This window comes from Alosa sapidissima, chromosome 19 (assembly GCF_018492685.1).
Source record: "Alosa sapidissima isolate fAloSap1 chromosome 19, fAloSap1.pri, whole genome shotgun sequence".
Classification (NCBI taxonomy): domain Eukaryota; kingdom Metazoa; phylum Chordata; class Actinopteri; order Clupeiformes; family Clupeidae; genus Alosa; species Alosa sapidissima.
Genome location: NC_055975.1, coordinates 16,777,001 through 16,784,500, shown reverse-complemented (window position 1 = coordinate 16,784,500; position 7,500 = coordinate 16,777,001). Strand labels below are relative to the sequence as shown.

Here is a 7,500-nt window from a genome sequence, read left to right as displayed (position 1 = left end):
ACAAGCCCTGTGGGAGAGGGCGTGTGCATGAGTCAGCGTTTGCATGCGCTTATGTCTGTGTGTGTGTGTGTGTGTGTGTGTGTGTTGCCTGTTATCGCTCAACTGTATGCTGCAGCACAAAATTATGCCAGACACACACACACACACACACACACACACAAACACCTCTAGAGGGGCAAAATGGATGGATGGATGCCTCTCCTGGGGGGTGGGGGTGGGGGGGGGGGGGGCTGGGGTGGTCAAGGGCAGTGGGGTAGCAGGCTGTTCCTGCCCCCCCCTCCATCCCCTTGCCCTTAAAGCCCACTGAGCCTCCTCCATGCCCTACTGTTTCTGCATCCTGCTCCAGGGGACACACAAAGCTGTATAGTTGGGCCTCTCTCACACATCTGAGAGCTCTGCTTACCCTCACCAAACACCTTTTAAAGAGCCTCATGACACCTCTCAGTGGTGTGTGTGTGTGTGTGTGTGTGTGTGTGTGTGTGTGTGTGTGTGTGTTAGGGATGAGAATGACAGAGCAATTCACAACACAATACTATTATGAGACACTGCCCAATAAAATGAAAGCAATTCGCAACACATCAATTTTGCAAAACTTAATAAGACAAGACATTGTGACATCAGTTTCAAAGAACTGAACATTCGAGATGAAATAATGTGCAACAAAGTGCAATACAATAAGGTACTAAAGTGCAATACACTAAAGTACTAAAGTGCAGGAGTCAATCCAAGATACAGAACTTCATGGTTCCACAGAGCATAGGTATCACTGAGCTATGGGCTATTTCTCTCAGGTGCTCAGGATGGAGAATCCAGGTTCGAAAGTCTTCCAGTAACCCACTGAATTGTGGCCATCAACAAAGCCCAAAAGGGTTGAATCACTGGATGAATCAGCTAACACTATGTGTATGAGGGGTGTGTGTTGAGGTGGTAAGGGTAGGGCTTCTACCTTTCCAGAATGTTCTCTCTCTGGCTCTATTTACACCCTTAACACACAACCCATTTCCTAACCAGCAGCATGTTATTCCCAGACATCTCCCACACAATTCCCCCTACATCCACACAACCACCACATCCACACAACCACCACAACCACACAACCACCACATCCGAACAACCACCACATCCACACAACCACCACAACCATCACATCCACACAACCACCACATCCACACAACCACCACATCCACACAACCACCATATCCACACAACCACCACATCCACACAACCACCACATCCATCACATCCACGCAACCACCACATCTTCACCTTCTCAGCCCCACCACGTCACCAGTCCATCCATCCTCTCAACCCTCTCTCCTTGGCTCAATAGCAAAACTCACCCCTACATGACTCTTCACTACACTTGTATGCCTAGATACTGACAGGTAGGCAACACCAGGCACGTAACTGAGCACATACTGCAACACATTAGCCTCCATTACAATCAATGGAACTGGCTATAAGGGGTTTTCACAACGTGTGTCGCCATATTGGAGATACTCCACATCACAACAAAGCACAGGCACTTAAGTAGATCCCGAACGTCATCAAGGAAAATGGTTAATTATTGCCGTGTTTTAGGTTGTACCAATAGGTCAGACCGAAAAAAACATTTGGAATATTATTGACTTCCAAAAGTTATTAAAAACCAGGGAGAAAAATGCCAGAAGTTATCAGAGGAGGGGAGGCGCTTGTGGTTGGACTTGGTACTGCATCTCCTTCACCCAACTCGTTGGGAGCTGCAACGCCAATAAACCGCAATTTCTCAAAATATTGCGCCTTTTGTTGTGGTCCAAGTCCTTCCTTTTGCATCTTGGACACGTTTTGATGAGCTTTTCTGTTGTTTAGACATGGCTACATTCACTTAAAGTATCCAAAGCGCACAATACTCCATTGTACTCCATTCAGTTTTTTACACAGAGTGCCTCCAATATGGCATCAGGGTTATTGCCCAGAAAGTCAGGTCGGTGAAAACCCTCAATAGCAGACGTGATAGCTGCGCTTACATTCGGAAAAAAAATAGACCAAAACTATTTTTACACTTCACGAATGGAACACTTTCAGTTGTGTGCCTGGTGTAGCCTGCTTGTTACAGTATGGGCCAATAAATTATGCGTGGTCCCTGGAAGTCAAGCCCCTGACTGTGGTATTGTACAAGTGATTCTCTCTCATGGTTGAGTTTCTCACAAGGCACATAAAGACTAGCCTGGCAAAGCATGAGTCTGGTCACTCATGATTGGGATTCGTTTACAAGCTAGCATGGTGACGGGTGTATACATACCGTTAACTTTGAAATCATTGGTCCAGCCTAAACAATTACATTGACCAGAGATTCCTAACTTTACTTCCTACTTCGCCTAAACTTTACAAACTGACATCGGCAGTCAGGAAATAATGTGGGCCTACCTTGGCTGTAAATGAATTTCTGCCTTTTTCCAACTGCATTTCCAACTGCTTGCACTGCAGGCGTTGTTCTTACCATTCTTTCGGTTTTTAATCTATTGCGTCATCCCAATCTCGTTGCTGATTGCGCAGGTAGTCTGCCAACCGATTTATCGTGTTCCAGGCTATTATCAGCCTGAAAGGAGAGCTAGTGTGGGCGTGGCCAGGCTACATAAAGACAGCCAACCCTTCAGCAGTATGGACAGAGTCCAGTCTGAGCTGAGAGAACGAGTGAGAGTGATTAACATGGAATTGTAGAACATGGAACAGTAGAACTTTAACTTGAAGAGGAAGTTCTTTTGTGCACTTGTTCAGGAGGAGATTCCGCAGGACTTTCCATAGAGGGTGACCAGAGAGACTCTTGCTCTCTGTAAAAAAAAAAGAAAGAAGGAGCAAGAAAAGAAAAGAAGGGAAAGGACTAAGAGAAAAGGGGGAGGAATGCGGAAATAGCAAGGACAGAAAAGTGCAGGGTAGCCTGTGAGTCCGAACCACAGAGGCAACAATGCATCATCCAGCCCGCTCCTGTTTCTGTGATCACACACACACACACACAAACACACACACACACACACACACACACACACACACACAAACACACACATACAAAGTCAATCTGCATGCAAGTAATGCAAGTATACAAACATGACCTTCCATACACAAACTGCACATATACTGTACGATACTCACACACACACACACACACACACACACACACACACACACACACACACACACACACACACACACTTGTGATTAAAAGTACATCTGAACACACAATGAAAGGAATGTGCACACATAGACACACAGACACACACACGCACACACACACAGAGGCACAGACTCTCATTAAACCAGCCTGGCACCCCACACGTGCAGTGCAACATAAATCTTACATGGGCTCAAAGCAACACAGGAGCTGCGCGCAGCTCCATTGTTCTGTCGCCGAGGAGGGGAGGATGAATTTTGTGTATGAATTTTGCATCTTTCCACCACTCTGCTGCTGCTGCTGCTGCTGCTACACCACCACTCTACTCTACTCCCCTCTGTTCTGCTTGGCTCTGGGGCCGGTGGGGCATGGTGCACAGGGACTGGGGATGGGAGGTGTGTGTGTGCGTGGGAGGGGGGGGCTGAGGGGAGCTGAGGAGGACTGGAGATATAGAGGGAATAGAGGCTTGGGGTTTGGGGGGCTGGGGGGGCTGGGCTGAGCTTGAGCAGCCCCCCCCCCCCCCCCTCCCTGAGCTGCAGAGTGCAGACACATGCTAGGTGGGCACTAGCGCCGCGGGGGGGGGGGGGGGGGGGGGGGGGTGTTGAGGGGAAGCCCAGGATGGGGGGCTGGAGACAGCAGCGCAGTCAGCACTGGGGTTGCTCAGGGCAGAAGGGTGCAGGCGAGGTGGGGGGTTTTGCATAAAAGAGGTGTCTGCTGCTCAAGTGCCTTCATGTGTGTCTGCATGTATGCATGCATTCAACCACACAGTTCCTGCTTGCACGCATACACACACACAGTGTGCAAATGCACACACATCCATGTTTTTCTCTGTGTGTGTGTGTGTGTGTATGTGTGTGTGTGTGTGTGTGTGTGTGTGTGTGTGTCTACATGTGTATATGCGAGCCAGACAAACACACCCCAGGCACAGCTGAGAGCTGCCGTGCTGGGTGAATGTAAATTACATATGCATGTGCATTATGTACAGCTATTCGCACATTAGAGTCAGAGCTACACACTGCCTGTAGTAATTCATTAAGGTTAAGCTCTCTCAGCTTCAGTCCCAGGCCTTTTACCCCAGGACTCTGGACACTCTCTCTCTCTCTGTCTCTCTCTTTCTCTCTCCCTCTCTCTCTCTCACACACACATGAGGACAGCATGACAAAGAAATAATGAAAGAAAGAAAGAAAGAAAGAAAGAGGGGTGAGAGAGCTTCTGATAGACAAGAGAAAAAGGGCTGGGAGTGAGAGAGAGAGAGAAAAAGAGAAAGAAAGACAATACCATGAGGTAAGGGAAAGAGGAGATCATGACAAAGAGAGAAAGAGAAGAGCGAGAGATTGAGAGAGATAACGTCTCTCCTCAACCGTCCACCCTCCTACTGGAAGTCCCCCGCAGCACTCTAAATGCCTCTGGAAGCAGGACACAGGTGGGACACAGGAGGGACACGGGTCAGTGGACTGAGGAGGGGAAAGGCACACAGACTCAGGGACAGTTTTTGGCACCTGTGTTGTACCAAGCCAAGCGTATGCAAAGCACACACACACACACACACACGCACACACACACACACACACACTACTATGTGTCACACGGCCCTTGCAGTGAAATAAGTATACCGCTAGTTGCTGTCAGTTGCACTTTAAGTGACAAAACACACACGCACTCACACACACAGGGAGTAAGAGTCAACTCCCTTTCATCACACAGTGCAGAAAAATGGGTCAGTCCTCCCTCTTTTCCCTCTGAGACGCACACACGCACGCTCACACAGACACACACACACACACACACACACACACACACACACACACACACACACACATTTTATTCAGTGTGTGTGTGACCCCGTGCCGTGGTGGCTGGGTCCACCTGTTCAAATGATCTCACGGCTCAATCTGTTCCTGCTTTCTGCCAATCTCCTCCTTCCGCTCAGTCCCTCCATTGTGCTGCACAAATGTCACCCACTCCTCTCTTGATACAGGAAATAAAGCCATCCTTCATACACCTAAACAAAGACTGGATTATGAGATTTCTCTGCACTCTCTCTCTCTCTCTCTGTGTGTGTGTGTCTGTGTATGTGTGTGTGTGTGTGTGTAAGAGACTGCACTCTGTGTGTGTGTGAGTAAAAGAGATAGAGAGAAAGTGTGTGTGTGTGTGTGTGTGTGTGTGTGTGTGTGTGTGTGTGTGTCTGCGTGTGTAGGAGACTGGCACTAAACCACTGCCTTTGTTAATAATGCAGGGACTTCATGAAAGGACACTGTCAGTGTACAGTACTGTCCGATGTGAATATGTTTGTTCATGGATGCATTCCTAGACCCTGAATACTATACAGGGTTAGGCTGTGCATGTTGGCTTACAAGTGTACACTCTTGATTGTGTGCGTGTGTGTGTGTGTGTGTGTGAGAGAGAAAGAAGACAGAAAGTTGTTGAGTGCCCATTGGTGCATGGCAGCTCACATGTGTTTTGGATTAAGTTGTGTGTGTTTGTAGGCATGCATTTATGAGATATATGCTTGTGTGTGTGTGTGTGTGTGTGTGTGTTTAGGGCATATGTATGTTTCATGTCTGCATGTGTAAGCATGTGTGAGTGTGTGTGTGTGTGTGAGTGAGAGCTTGCCTGTCTGTACTCTTGAGCGTGTGTGTGGGCTTTGAGGTCCCCATCATACGCAGCTCAGCGGTTGGCCTTCATCAGGCCCTGGGTGAGTTGGGTGGAGACCAGGCCTCCATGAGTAGCAGCTCAGATGAACTAAAGACACTCAGATCTCAGAAGCCTCCTCTGTGGACCTGTCTCCTCTCTCTCCCACTCCAGTCCTTGCTCACGTCTTCTCTTTGATTTTTCCGCTGTTGACATCTCAAGCTCTCTCTCTCTCTTTCTCTTTCTCTTTACTAGTTTCGACTTTTTGCTTTTTTCCCTTCCCGGCTCCTTTCTAAAATTTCTGTCAGTCGCTTCACCTGGAATATGTCGAGACATGAGACAGCGAGTCAGGACAGAGGGCAGACCCAGCCAATCAGCTTGTCCCGCTTCCCTCTGTCAGCATGACAACAGCCAATCACCTCCTGCCCTCTCACTTTCAGAGAGTGAGCATGACCAATCAGTTCGAGCCCTCGCTCCCTTTTCCTCTCTCAGCAAGGGGCCACAGCCAATCAGCTCCTGCCGTATGCCTTCTGCACAGTCAATCAGACAGTGCCCTCTCTTTCAGCAAGAGAGCACAGCATATCAACTCCTGTCCACTCTCATCTCTTCCCCAGTCTTTGAGCAGGAAATCACAGCTAGGACTCTTCACTAGATGGTGTTAGCAATCCAAAGGGCCGTTCACAAAACCCACTGCAAGCATCATAAATGGACTTGAACCTGGAGCCAATCAGACAACTGAGTCACATCAACAATGCTCAGGTTTCAGTACAGACTAGGGATGGGCGATATATGAGTTTTTTTTTTGTTGCCATATCACTATAAATGACGATATGAATAATACCATTTACCACTGTCTTCTTGGCTTCAAGTCACATCAGCTTACATTCTTTAGGGCAAATGCAAACATTAAAACCAACTCCTGACCAATTTCACCTTACCCAGGTTTGAACTCCAACAGGATGACAAATTTTGCCGGTATATCATGAACGATACGATATGGCACGTCCCTAATACAGGCAAGCTGTAACCGCCTTATCAAAATCAAACACGCTTGAAATCATCGGCTGATTGGACATATCCGTCTCCTAGTGTCAAATGGGGAGAGGCAACATCGCGTGACTGCTCCGGCATAATTTGCCAATGGGATTTAAGCTTGAGTGGAAGACAAGCGGAGTATTGCATTTTTAATGAGGATGCACAATATAACAGTTTACGGAGACCTTTTAGATGAGCTATAGCCCATGCATCCATTATGGACGAGAGATGCGCGTTAATGCAGATGAGCTGCTCAGAGACAGAAGGAGGGTTTGCGCTGCTGGAGTTTGCCGTTTGATATCTTCTTTTGCTGGCGCTTGACTGGCAAACCACTGAGCCGCTTTACTCTCGAGAGGGTCTTTGCATTTGCCGTTTCGAAACTTCTTTGCTGCCGCCTGACTAGCAAACCTTTGAGCGGCCTGCCGCGCTCTCGGGAGGGTCTTTGCGATAGCCTGTTTGTAACGAGATGTGAGGGGTATGGCTAATCAGCCTTTCTGTGTGAAACTTGGATGTCGTCGAGTGCCAACATGGAGAGGAACTGTGTCGTGAAATGAACACGCAGGGTAGTCGATCACTAGAGTAGGCCTGTTATGGGGATGGCTTTCCGAGCCATTTAAAGTTAATGTGAGCCTTAATGACCCTCTATATGGAACACCGGTCTGAACCTAAACACAGAACACTGCCAT

At 48.0% G+C, this 7,500-nt stretch overlaps 1 protein-coding gene across 2 annotated transcripts in view; it reads right to left on the bottom strand.

Annotated features, from left to right (window-relative positions):
- Nucleotides 1-7,500, bottom strand: part of fut8a (fucosyltransferase 8a (alpha (1,6) fucosyltransferase)) — an 83,711-nt gene that overhangs the window by 58,552 nt on the left and 17,659 nt on the right. The window contains exon 1 of one of the 2 annotated variants that reach the window (XM_042073466.1): nt 2,407-2,530. The exons of the other annotated variant lie outside the window; for it this stretch is intronic. The gene's annotated coding sequence lies outside the window, so the exon portion shown is untranslated. Of the gene's footprint in view, nt 1-2,406; nt 2,531-7,500 lie in introns of those variants that run through there. 2 annotated transcript variants of the gene reach the window in all.